General features: G+C 34.9%; 1 protein-coding gene across 14 annotated transcripts in view; it reads left to right on the top strand.

Annotated features, from left to right (window-relative positions):
• The window catches only part of Hmbox1 (homeobox containing 1), a 162,604-nt gene that overhangs the window by 54,886 nt on the left and 95,356 nt on the right, over positions 1-12,362 (top strand). For all 14 annotated transcript variants that reach the window (XM_078030810.1, XM_078030809.1, XM_078030808.1 and 11 more), the window contains exon 2: positions 9,272-9,348. The gene's annotated coding sequence lies outside the window, so the exon portion shown is untranslated. The remainder of the gene's footprint in view (positions 1-9,271; positions 9,349-12,362) is intronic.

The raw sequence follows: 12,362 nt of genomic DNA, 5'->3' as shown, positions 1-12,362 counted from the left end.
TTCAAAGTTACTTTCTTTGTCAAGCAAGGTCAGGGAGACAGGGAAAAAAAAAAAAAAACTGATTAGTCAACATCAGGTTACATATTTGTGTGTGTAAGAATTTAGGCAGATGGAATTTCATTATGCTAATTTAAACTGCTCTTTTTGGGAAATTTGGCTGTTATTCTCACTATTCCTAATTTTTCAGAAGGTTAGATAAACTCAGCTTGGTGATGTGGAACTTTAGAGTAAGTGACTCCGTTTTGCATTTTTAACATGGTCTTTTGGGACCTAGTCCATGAGTTTAGTCCAAAAAAACAGTAACCTCCTGTAATTTTTATTTAACATCCTTAAACTGACAACTTATGCTGTTTACTGTTACACAAACAGAGGTAACTTCTTGGTCTGTTCTTTTTGACTCCCCCTATACTCTAGTTCCTCATCACCTGCTGCCAGCTGAATATTGTTTCTAGATAGTCTGTTGATTTAATATTTATTTATGTATTTGTTCATTCAATCATTCCTTCATTTATTCGTTCACTTTGGTATGAGGGATTGAACACAGGGGCACTTAACCAATGAGCAACATCACCAGCTCTTTATTTTTTTTATTTTGGAAATGGGTGTCACTAAGTTGCTGAGGCTAGCCTTTGAACCTTGGGATCCTGTCCCAGCCTCCCAAGTTGCTGGGATCACAGGTGAGTGCCACCACACTCAGCTTCCACTGATTTTTAATATGTTTTTTTTCTTTTATGTATTTTTTATTTATATATGACAGCAGAATGCATTACAATTCTTATTACACATATAGAGCACAATTTTTCCTATCTCTGGTTGTATACATAATATATTTACACCAATTCGTGTCTTCATACATGCACTTTGGATAGTAATGATCATCACATTCCACCATCATTAATTACCCCGTGACCCCTCCAGTCCCCTCCATTCCCTCTGCCCTCTCTAGAGTTCATCTATTCCTCCCATGCTCCCTCTCCCTATCCCACTATGAGTCAGCCTCCTTATATCAAAGAAAACATTGGGCATTTGTTTTTTTGGGATTGGCTAACTAGCATTATCTTCTCTAACTCCATCCATTTACTTGCAAATGCAATGATTTTCTGCAGATCATCATAAACTATCTTCTTGAACCTTGATTTGGAGTTCCCTTTACTCTTTATCTATCCTAGTCACGATTTATAGAAGTTTGAGATTCTAATATCACATTTTTATTTCTTTAGTCACCTTTTCCTTTGACTATGCATTTTTTAAATCTTTAAATTAAAACTTACTAATTTTTAATAATGGTTAGAATTTTAGCAGGTAGGAGTAGAAAATACAGGTATTTGTGATTTTTGCCCATGATCTCTACCAAGATTCTTTCCAGATTGTGGTCATTATTTGAAGGGGAACATGATTGTAGATATCAGTGTGTATTACAATGAAGCTTAGCAAGAATGGTTTTTCTGTCAGAAGACATTTGTGGCACTCTTCACAGTTGAGGAGTTAATATCTTGAGCCAAAGTCTGCAAGCATTGGATTATGAATCTCTTTGGATTAAAAACTCTCACCTAGTGAATCTCATCTACATCTTTCTTTATTCTGTTCTGAAATTCTCACTGGAGATGGATGGACAGCTGTGGCTATTGTCTCTTTCCTAACTCTTACCAGAGATTTCCACTATCTCAGGCCGTAATCTTATCAAAGATGATTACCTACCTTTTGAGAGAAAAAAAAATAATTCCTTCAAAATGGTTAGAAATTACTGCCTTTGATGCTTTTCCTTAAGATGCTTTTCATAATTAGAGTAATTAAAAGGTTTACTAGAGGCACTGTAAAAACTGAATTTTGGAAAGTAACTTGGGACAGTGAGTCCAGTTGATGGGGGAAGCATGCCTTGTCTAAGCAATTCTTGGGCCAGAACTACCTGCCTAAATCTAAATTTTTGCAAACTCAAAACAACTTTCTCATCATAGCTTGGTTTCTGAATAACCACCCCTCATATAAAGCAGGTGTTCTCAATACAAAGCATTACATTGTGTTTATCGGGTTTTTTATTTTTATTTTTTAATAAAAATACTGTTTCTTGTGATTTTTGTATACCTGAAGTCAGTTTTCCATTAGTATGTGGTAGCCTTTTAGAAAGATTAGTGGTTGAAATTTAAAGGAATGGGGATAGAGAATTAAAATTTGTGGGTCCCAAGTTGAGGAACTTTTTTTTTTTTTTTTTTTTAATACCATGTAAGATGGGAGGTTAAGGAGCTGGGGATATAGCTCAGTTGGTACAGTGCTTGCCTCACATGCCCAAGGCCCTGGGTTCAATCCCCAGCACCACCAAAAAGAAAAAAAAAAAAAAAAGATTGGAAGTAGGAAGACCAGTTAGATTAGTACAACAGAAAGAGAAGGAAGGTCTGAAGTAAAACAAATCAGTAGAGAATTAGCACATTTTTATGATGGTTAGAAATAATAAAGAATTTAAAGCTGACTTGAACTTGGAAATTATTCCAAAGATTGAAGAAGGCTTGTTGCCTACAGTTAGATAAGAATATATGGTACTATGGGTACCTTTTCATCTTTTTTCCCCGCCCCCCACAGGACTGGGGATTGAATCCAGGGTTGCTCTATCCCTGAGCTGCACCCTCAATTTCTTTTTATTTTTAAATTTGAGATAGGGTCTCACTAAGTTGAAGAGACTGGCCTTAAACTCACAATTCTCCTTCCTCAGTCCCCCATATCTCTGGAATTACAGGCATGCATCCCTGTGCTTGGCCCAATGGATACTTTTTTATTTGGTTGCATTTAATAAATAAAAGTGTTTACTGTATATTTTGCCTTATAGTTTATAGTCATCATAAAATGTGAGAATCCATGAACTTGTCAATATACATCTGAGGGAAATAATTCAAATTGAAGATCTGAAATACATGAAGACTTTAGCAGATAAAATTGAGATAAGCTTTTATCGTTTTGAAGTACAATACATCATCTTGCTGGGAATGGCCAGGTCATGGGAAACATAGAGAAAATACAGTGTTTTTCAAAGTTCCCAAGTTTTTAAAGATGAGTATGAGAAAGCTACATGTTCCCCAGCTCAAGTAGAGAGCCTTTTATTTTCTCATATTTTATGTTTGTTCAGTTAACAGTATAAAATGTGAGGAACTGAAATAACTCCTATAATGGGTATGCTGAGGAGTTTAGAGAACTAAAAGAAACTCTTGTCCTTGGAACGCTTATGGTATTATGAGAATTGAATGAAGTTTAAGTTGGCACTCTGAAATTTTTTTTCTTTTTTAACTTCAGCTTCTAGTTGTGAAACATTATCTGATTTGACCACCTTATTTCGGATAATATTTTAACATATGCTTCTGAGACAAAGGAGGTAAAGTACTTCACTTCTCTTGAATAAATGGAGAGCCTATAAGTTCTCTCATGTTGACCTTCTTATCTGCCTTCTAGTGAGTTGACCAAGAATGCTTCAAGGCTAGTCATAAGAGTAGTTATTGGTGCTCTCATAAGTGCCAATTTAATGGGTGCTGGAAATGTTCAAAGTAATATTTCTACTAACCTATTGATATTGTCAGAAATTCCAGCATTTAGAAATTCATGCTATTTCTATTAAGTTGGATTATTATTAATGTCTGTTTATTTTATTTTATTTTCCTTATTTTGCTACCTCGGATTGAACCCAGAGGGACTTTACCACTGAGCTTTATATCCAGCCCTCTTTGAGCCACATCTCCAGCCCTATATCCAGCCTTTTTTATTTTCTTTGAGACAGGGTCTAACTACGTTGCTGAAACTGGCCTCAAATTTGCAGTCCTTCTGCCTTAGCCTCCAGAGTAGCTGATAGTATAGGTGTGTGCCACCACACTCAGCTTTCCAGAATGTATTGATTTAATTCCTATTGCTAAGATCAAATTTGTATTTTTAAATAGAAAACTGTAGATTCTCCTTTGATCTGATCCTGCTAGAAGCTCCCCCTTCTCTGATTTCAGGTTCTAATATAGTGTGCCTTGTTCATACAAATCTGATTGGGTTGTCCTCTGTGCTAGTCTGCGAACCTGATAGGTTATTTCTTCCTCAAGATCTTGATCTTGAATGTTTTCTTCCCCTATCTACATAGATCACTGCCTGACTTCATCTATCTTTATTCAGATTTAACTTTATTAATGAGACTTTCTTTGAGCACACTATTTAAAATTATAATCCTACCACTGACAGTCCATATCCTCTTTCTCAGCTTTATTTTTCTTAATTTTTTTTGAATTTTTAGTTGTAGATGAACATAATACCTTTATTTTATTTATGTATTTTTATGCAGTGCTGAGGATCGAACAAGTGCCTGACACATGCTAGGCAAGAGCTCTACCACTGAGCTTCAGCCCCAGCCCTCTCAGCTTTATTTTGTTCTATTATACTTATCATGATTTGAATACTATATGTTTGATTTTTTCCCCCTCTCTCTTACCACAAGCATATAAACTCTCTGTGAACAGAGATTTTTTTGGTTCATTGCTGTACTTTCCTGTGATCAGTAGTAAATGTTTGCCTAATGCATAAATTAATTAATAAAAAGTCCTACAGGATTTGAGATATAAAAGAAGTGCCTTTAGGCAAAAGGGATGCCAAACAGTTATCATATTGTGCACTTGATTTTTGTATAGTATTTGAGAAATTAAATTTTCAGAAATATTCCCTATTGGAAAATATTCCCTATTTAGCTCAGTGGTAAAGTCTTTGTTTTTAGTCTGCTCTTTAAACACTGACCAAAAGACATGATAAGCACAACTTAGTGGAGGAAAAGTTTATTTTGGTTCACGGTTTCATGCAGTCCACAGTAGGCCAACTCCAAAACTCTTGGCCTGAGGTGAGACAGTCCTTAGCAGAGGAAAACAGCAACTAAGAAGCAGAAAGAGAGGGCTCCAGCAAGCACCTTGTTCACCAAGAATAAAATATAAACCCCAGAGGCATGCCCCCAGTGACCTGTTTCTTCAGCCATCTAGTTATCACCCAGTTAAGCCATATCAGTGGATTAATCCACAAATCAGGTCACACATCTCATAATCCAGTCATTTCACCTCGTCATTCTTGTGTTGTCTCATATGAGCTATTGGAGAACACCACATATCTAAACCATAACAGTTCCCCTATATTAGGAAATCCTAGTCTAATGCCAAATGTAGACGACTTCTGTTTGTAATTTGTAAAATTCTGAACTCTTAACAAAAATGTCAAATGACAAGTACTTAATAGGCCTTAAGTTTCTGAATGTTTGTTTTTAGTCATTGGGTAAATTGGTTTCAGCACTCACCCAGGAGTTATCTTTATGACTCCTTATGTTACTAAATGAGTGCCAGTCACTAAAACAACAAATTTTGAAAGAAAGTGTCTTTACAAGGTAGCAAGAGTGGAGGTAGGAGACCCAAGCCTCTAATTTGCCTCCATCAGGACAGGGTTTAGGCATATTTTATGGGATAAAGAAGCAGGGTGATTTAAGACGTGGAGAAAGGTGATTGGAGGCAAAGTAATCAGTGGTCAGTACATAGGGAGTCTCTTTCATGACTCTTCATGGAATGCATGTTCATATAATGACTATGTTACAGAATCTGAGGGCAGAATTTTTAGCCTTCTGAGGTCAAAAGGTCATCCATCAGACTCCAGTTCAGGTCCAAGTGAAGAATCCTGGTTTAGACAGGGCAGATGTTCAGGTTCCTGAACATAGACAACCATATGTCAGAGGTGTTACCTACAGTAAAACTAGAGGGAGACTAATATATAGCTCACCTATGTGACCTACAGAATTAGTGATTTTAAAAGCCAACTAAAAGCAAATAACTAAGGGGAAGTGGGGCTCATTCATGGAAGTAAAAAATCCTGAGACTTGAGGTCTCATTCTTTTTATTATTTTTTATTTATTTTTTGTAGTTGTAGATGGACAGCATGCCTTTATTTTATTTGTTTATTTTTATGTAAGCTGAGGATCAAACCTGTGCCTCATGCATGCTAGGCAAGTACTCTGCTACTGAGCTATAGCCCCAGCCCAAGGTATCATTCTTTTTATGGTTACATTTTTGAGAATGGCTCTCAGGTTCTTGAGAGATGGTGATATATATTTACATTTGGAAGCTGTTTTATTGGTACCCATCAGATGGAGCAAGGAACCAAGGCTCATTTTTTTTTTTTTTACCATTACCAGGATTTTTTTCATTTGTAAACTGAGGTTATTGGAAAACATATCATTGTTAACATCAGTTATAGCTTAATATCAGATTTTGTAATTTACCTGATGCTAGCTTAATTAAATCTCTTACTATAATTCTAAAATCATTTGTACTTTTAAATATTGGGAAACTGCTAGGATAAGGAAAATGCAAAACAGTGAGGAACATATTAGATTTTCCAGAGACACAGAATTGTATGATTTTGCTCTATTAACTGTGTATCAGTACTCTCCCTGCAGAAGAAATTAGGGCTTCAAATAAATGAACAATAAATATGGATTGGTTTCCTGAGTGAATGGCTGTATTTTAACAAAATATTCCAGATGTATGCAAAGAGGAATTGTTTAGTTCAGGGCAGAGACCCTTTTTAATAGTCACAGACTTCAGGAGGAGAGTCTGCTATTCAGATTTAAGTTACCCTGTTGTAGTCATTGCTGGGGAACTGTCATGGGTTAAGCAACATGTAGTTGTTGAACTGAATTCCCAGTCTGGTGTTTAGAAAACTATCATGGGGTCTTCTGTGATTTTAAGATTGACTATAAAGGTGCTGTGGATGTAGATTACAAACAGTAGTAACAGGGTATTTCTTTGGTCCCAGAAACATATATACTTATCAAGAGAAAAGATATTTTTTTATATTCTTAGCATTTGGCTTGTAGTGGATATTTAACAAATGCTTATTAATTGTCTCAGAAAATGTTTCAATTACATCTTTTAAAAGCTTAGTCAAGTAGCATAGAGTCTTTTGGTGATAAGTTTTAGGACCTTTAAGATGATCTTATTGGAATGAGACTTGCAATATGTATTTGAATTGCTATAATACAGGACAATAAAAATGTATTTGTGGGTTGGGTTGTGGCTCAATTGTAAAAGTGCTTGCCTAGTACACATGAGGCACTAGGTTCGTCCCTAGCACCACATTAAAAAAAAAAAAGCTAAGTAGATGAAATAAAGGTATTAAAATATGTATTTGTATGCTATACTAGTCAAGAATTTTGTAAAGAATATTTACTGTCTTGTAAATAGGAGTTCACTGAGGCTGGTAGAAAGGAAAAGGGAAGAAAGCATTGTATTTCAGAAAAGCTAAAGGAATTAATTGGCTAGGGCAAGTGTTTACTAGATGAGGTAAGAAGTAGAAATTCAAGACTGATTGGGGAATGTTTAAGAGTTATAGACCAATATCTCATATGGATTCTTTTGAAGTACCTATATTTAGGTACTGTCAAATTTACTTCAATTATGACTAGTTAATTAAATTTATTTTGTTAAGTATTCAGCTTGGCATGTTGGTATTTAAAACATATAGAGATAATTTTTATAATGACATGCTCAAAATTGTCTTTATGCCTTGGTATTACATTTTGCCATGAGGTATGACAGTGCATTATCAGAATTTTTCTTGTCTATTAAACCAGTAGTTTCCAAGTAGAATTACCTCAGGAGCTGCTTAAAAATATTTTTGGACTCCTACCACCAACCAGTTCAGATTCACTGGGAATTCTATGCTTATAAGAGACTTCCACATGATTCTGATGCTCAGTGCAGTTTGGAAACAACTTCCCTAAACTGACGTGGAGGTGAAGTTCTACATACTGTTGTAAACAGTGTACTGTACTTAAGTAAGAATAGAGTGAGTTCATATGTAACTTAACAGTAGCAACCCACAGAGTGGAGCACACTGTGACTTCCACAGAAAGGGATTCTAAATAGTGTATTATAAACAGTTGCTCTGCACATGTTTTGAATTTAAATGACTCTGAAATCAGACTGCAAAGCATACAGCTACACCTATTCCAGAAACAATGAAGCCACTTCCAAATGAAGGGAAGTGACCTCTACACAGAGTATGCTATGAAGGCAGTCACGTGGTGGAATCCGCGTGTTAGCTGCACATACAGAGAGAGATGGTGGTTCAGCTCTGACCTGGAAAAAGTATTCTCTGACATTTAACAGCATTGTTCAATAGAGTTTACCTGTTACTCTACTATTAATAATAAGGAAACGTTATTTTTATTTTCAAGTTATTATTTTAGATTGGAAGAAAGTAGGCAACATATTGAAAATAACAACAAAACACTACATTTTATAATAATTAAGTCATATATTTATGTACTATTAGTCATAATAGATTTTAGAGGACATTGTGTCGGTTCTGTGGCTTTTCTGATGAATTATGTTTATTGATAAAGCTTCAAAATAATTTAGTCTGGAGATACTTTCCAGAAGCTTAATGGAATATGAATTTTTTACCCTCTTTATCTGCTTATAAGTCATTTAACCAAATATCACATAGCCCCTTTTATGTTCTAGATATTACTTCAGGAGCAGATGCAGATAATAGGAAATAGTGACAGATGTAATAGGCACATAAAACAAGTATATAGCATGCTTAGAAGAAAAATCAAATATGTCACTATTTTACTTTAAAAAAACAAGCTGAGGGGGCTAGAGTTATGGCTCAGTGGTAGAGTGCTTGCCTAGCATGTATGAGGCACTGGGTTTGATTCTTAGCACAATAAATAAATAAATAAATAAATATCCATCAACAACTAAAATATATATTAAAAAAAACAACAAACTGGGCTGCGGTTGTGGCTCAGTGGCAGCGTGCTTGCCTAGCAAATATGAGGCACCAGATTCAAGCCTCAGTACCACATAACAAATAAAATAAAGGCATTCTGTCCATCTACAACTACCAAAAAAGAAAAAGAAAAAACAACAAACTGAGTTTAGGAAAAGAAAGTCTGAGAAAAATGAAAAGCAGTTCATTTGCCTCATGGGTGTTTAATCAATCAAAAGAGTATGTGTTATCTGTAACTTGAATATAATACACCAAAAAAAAATGACTTGGTGGTGGACAAAAGTAATATAGTTTTAGGTCCAGGACAGGGGAACTCAATTTCCTTACATTCTGCTCCCAACTAATTAACCCTTCTGTTGGAGTCATGTGATGAACTTTTTTTCTTTTTTGTTTTTTGAGATACTGGAAATTGAACCCAGGGGCACTCTATTGCTGAGCTACATCCCCAGCCCTTTTTATTTATTTATTTATTTATTTTATTTTGGGACAGGATTTCGCTAAGTAACCCAGGCTGACCTTGAATTTGTGATCCTCCTGCCTTAGCCTCCTGAGTCACTGGGATTACAGGTGTGTACCACTGATTGACCTTGGGCAGGTAGGGTCTTGTCTTAATTGTCTACCTCAGAGGACTGTGAGATAAATTGTTAGATGTAAAACATTTACCCAGTGATGTCTGGCCCATAACACTATTCATTAAGTAATGGTGGTAGTCATTATTTATAGTTTTAAACTATCTTAAGTGCATTATTTGAGAATTTAATATTTTAGTCTTGATGTGTTTTTAATTTTTGTATCTGTGAATCTGTGTTTTTCTCACTTTACCTACCATTCTTTACCCAAAATTACATGTACCTTTTTAATCACAACTAAATGTAGTAAGGACTCATTAATCTGGTATTGTTCAAGGGAAAAAGAATGTTTGACAAAAGTAAAGCATCTTCCTAAGCCATAAACTTTTTGTTTTTTGTTTTTTGTTTTCTTTATCTTCTTCCTCCTCTCCCCACCCCCCCTCCTCCTCCCCCTCTTTTTTTTTTTTTTTTGGTGTATGTATTTTTTTGCAAGGGGTTCTCCGCACATTGTCCTTGCTGGTCTCCAAGTTCGTGGGCTCAATGAACTTCATGCCTTAGCCTCCCAAGTAACTTGGACTATAGGCTAAGCTAGGCTTAAGTTTGGTATTAAATATTTTGTCTTTTAAAAACCACTGTATCCAGGCTAGGGATGTGGCTCAAGCGGTAGCGCACTCGCCTGGCATGCATGCAGCCCGGGTTCAATCCTCAGCACCACATACAAAGATATTGTGTCCGCCAAAAAACTAAAAAGTAAATATTAAAATTCTCTCTCTCTCTCTTCTTTAAAAAAAAAAACACTGTATCACATAGTTTTCTATCTTTGTAGAACACAAATTCTAAACACTAATTACATTATGAGTCACTGTTGTCATATGTATTTGTAGATAGTTATTTTCTTCTCATCAGGTAAGCTATCATTAGTTTTCTCTTGTATTTAACCCTTTTTTATATACTCTTCTAGTCAGTATTTAAGTTTTTCTGTTCAATCTACTTTTTTGGAAACCAGCTATTGAAGCTTGCTAAGATTATGTTAAAATGGTGAGATGTTTGCAATTTGCTTGAAAATATCCATTGGCACAGTGTAGCAGGAAGGGGAAAGATAGAGGTTGGCCTTATTCAAGCTGGGTTGTGGATATATAGCATTTGTTATACTTTTATATATATATGTTTGGAATTTTTCGCAATAAAAGGGTTTTTTAATATTTATTTTTTAGATGTAGATGGACACAGCACAATATATTTCTTTTTTTAATGTGGTGCTGAGGATCGAACCCAGGCCCCGCCTTTGCTAAGCCAACACTCTACCACTGAGCCACAATCCCAGCCCCAATAAAAGGTTTTTTTAAAACCACTATTTAAAAAAGAACTGTATGTCAGATATTTGCAGATCTGTGCATATTTCTTCCTTTTTTTGTAAAGATTCATAGGAAATTTAGGCTGAGAACTAAGGGGGGATATCTATATCTCTTTCCTTTTGACATTTTATAATTTTTGAAACCTGCATCTATTATGTTTATTTCCATATGTATGCATTATGTTTTTTAAAAATGTGTCTAGTCTGGAAATAGGTTCACTTCCTAATGTGTCAATTGAAGGAACCAATAATATCAAATTTGTGGGTTGTAAGGATTATGTAGTTGTGTATTTAACATTTTTGTTTATTAGGTATTTGGGATTGAACCCAGCTGTTCTTTTACCACTGAGCTACATCCCCAATCCTTTTAATTTATTTATTTATTTATTTATTTATTTATTTATTTATTTATTTATTTATTTATCTAATTTGAAGCAGAGTCTTGCTAAGGCTGGTCTTGAACTTGTGATCCTCGTACCTCAGTTTCCTGAGTTGTTTTATTTTTAACAGATATTTTAGATGGATAGAAGTGGATACTGTATGAAGGGTATTATTAATAATTATAGGAAGCTGTTATTTTGGAATGAGCTCCCGCTGTAGGCTCCAACAGACTAGCCTAGAAATCAAAGTAAAATTAAATTTCATGGCCATTTTTGTTGTAGAATATGTTACTGTGATTAATTTTTTTACCTTTGTTTTTTTCTGGGGTTTACTTTCTTATCCACAAGAAAAGATTTTGCTATTTTGCCTAAGAAATGCAGTCAGCAAAATTTTCAGTAGATTTTCTTTGTACTTTACACCTACATTTTTAGGACAGGTATTTTTTTAAAAGTCAGCAAGAAAATTCACTACAACAGGAACTTCATTAAGGCCACAATTTAAGATATGCAAATGTGAATGGTTTCTAACTTTACCCTGTACATTTCACATATATCATTCACTGTTAGACACTTTGGTCTTTCTTAATATAATTCAGTGCTGAATTTGTTTTTTAACCAGAGTTTCTAATGAATGTTTTTGTAACTTTTTTCTAATTTACAATCTTAACTTTGAGTTAATGAAAATAGTTGTCTATTCATTATGATGTGAAACTGCTAATAAGTTTAGTTTTTGTGATCTTTGGTTCCTGTATCATGAATAGTAGCTTCCATTGTTTTGTGAAGATATGCCTGAATTGAGAGAGGCCAAAATGTCTCGATTGTGAATAAAGTGGTAGAATACAAGTCAGCAGATACCATTACTAGACTCACTCTATTATTAATGTATACTATGTACAGTCATCATGCAACATGGGTATCTAACCCTTTATAAAATTGATAGTAATAAGTAGTAGCCTCTACCAATAGTTAGTTTGAGACATGTTTCATCATCTCCATGTAAGTTTGTTTATTTATTTATTCTTTTATTTAATTATTATTATTTTAGCTGCATATGGACAGCATGCCTTTATTTTACGTGGTGCTGAGGATCAAATCCAATGCCTCACGCATACTTGGCAAGCGCTCTGCCACTGAACTACAGCCCCAGCCTCTATTTATTCATTCTTTTTGTTTGTTTCAGTACTGGGGATTGAACCCAGGGGCACGCTACCACTGAGCTGCAGCCCTATCCATTTTTAGTTTTTATTTTGAGACAGAGTCATGCCAAGTTGCCCACAC

This window comes from Ictidomys tridecemlineatus, chromosome 14 (assembly GCF_052094955.1).
Source record: "Ictidomys tridecemlineatus isolate mIctTri1 chromosome 14, mIctTri1.hap1, whole genome shotgun sequence".
Classification (NCBI taxonomy): Eukaryota; Metazoa; Chordata; class Mammalia; order Rodentia; family Sciuridae; genus Ictidomys; species Ictidomys tridecemlineatus.
The sequence above is the reverse complement of the archived record's forward strand: the minus strand, read 5'-3'. Positions and strand labels throughout refer to the sequence as shown.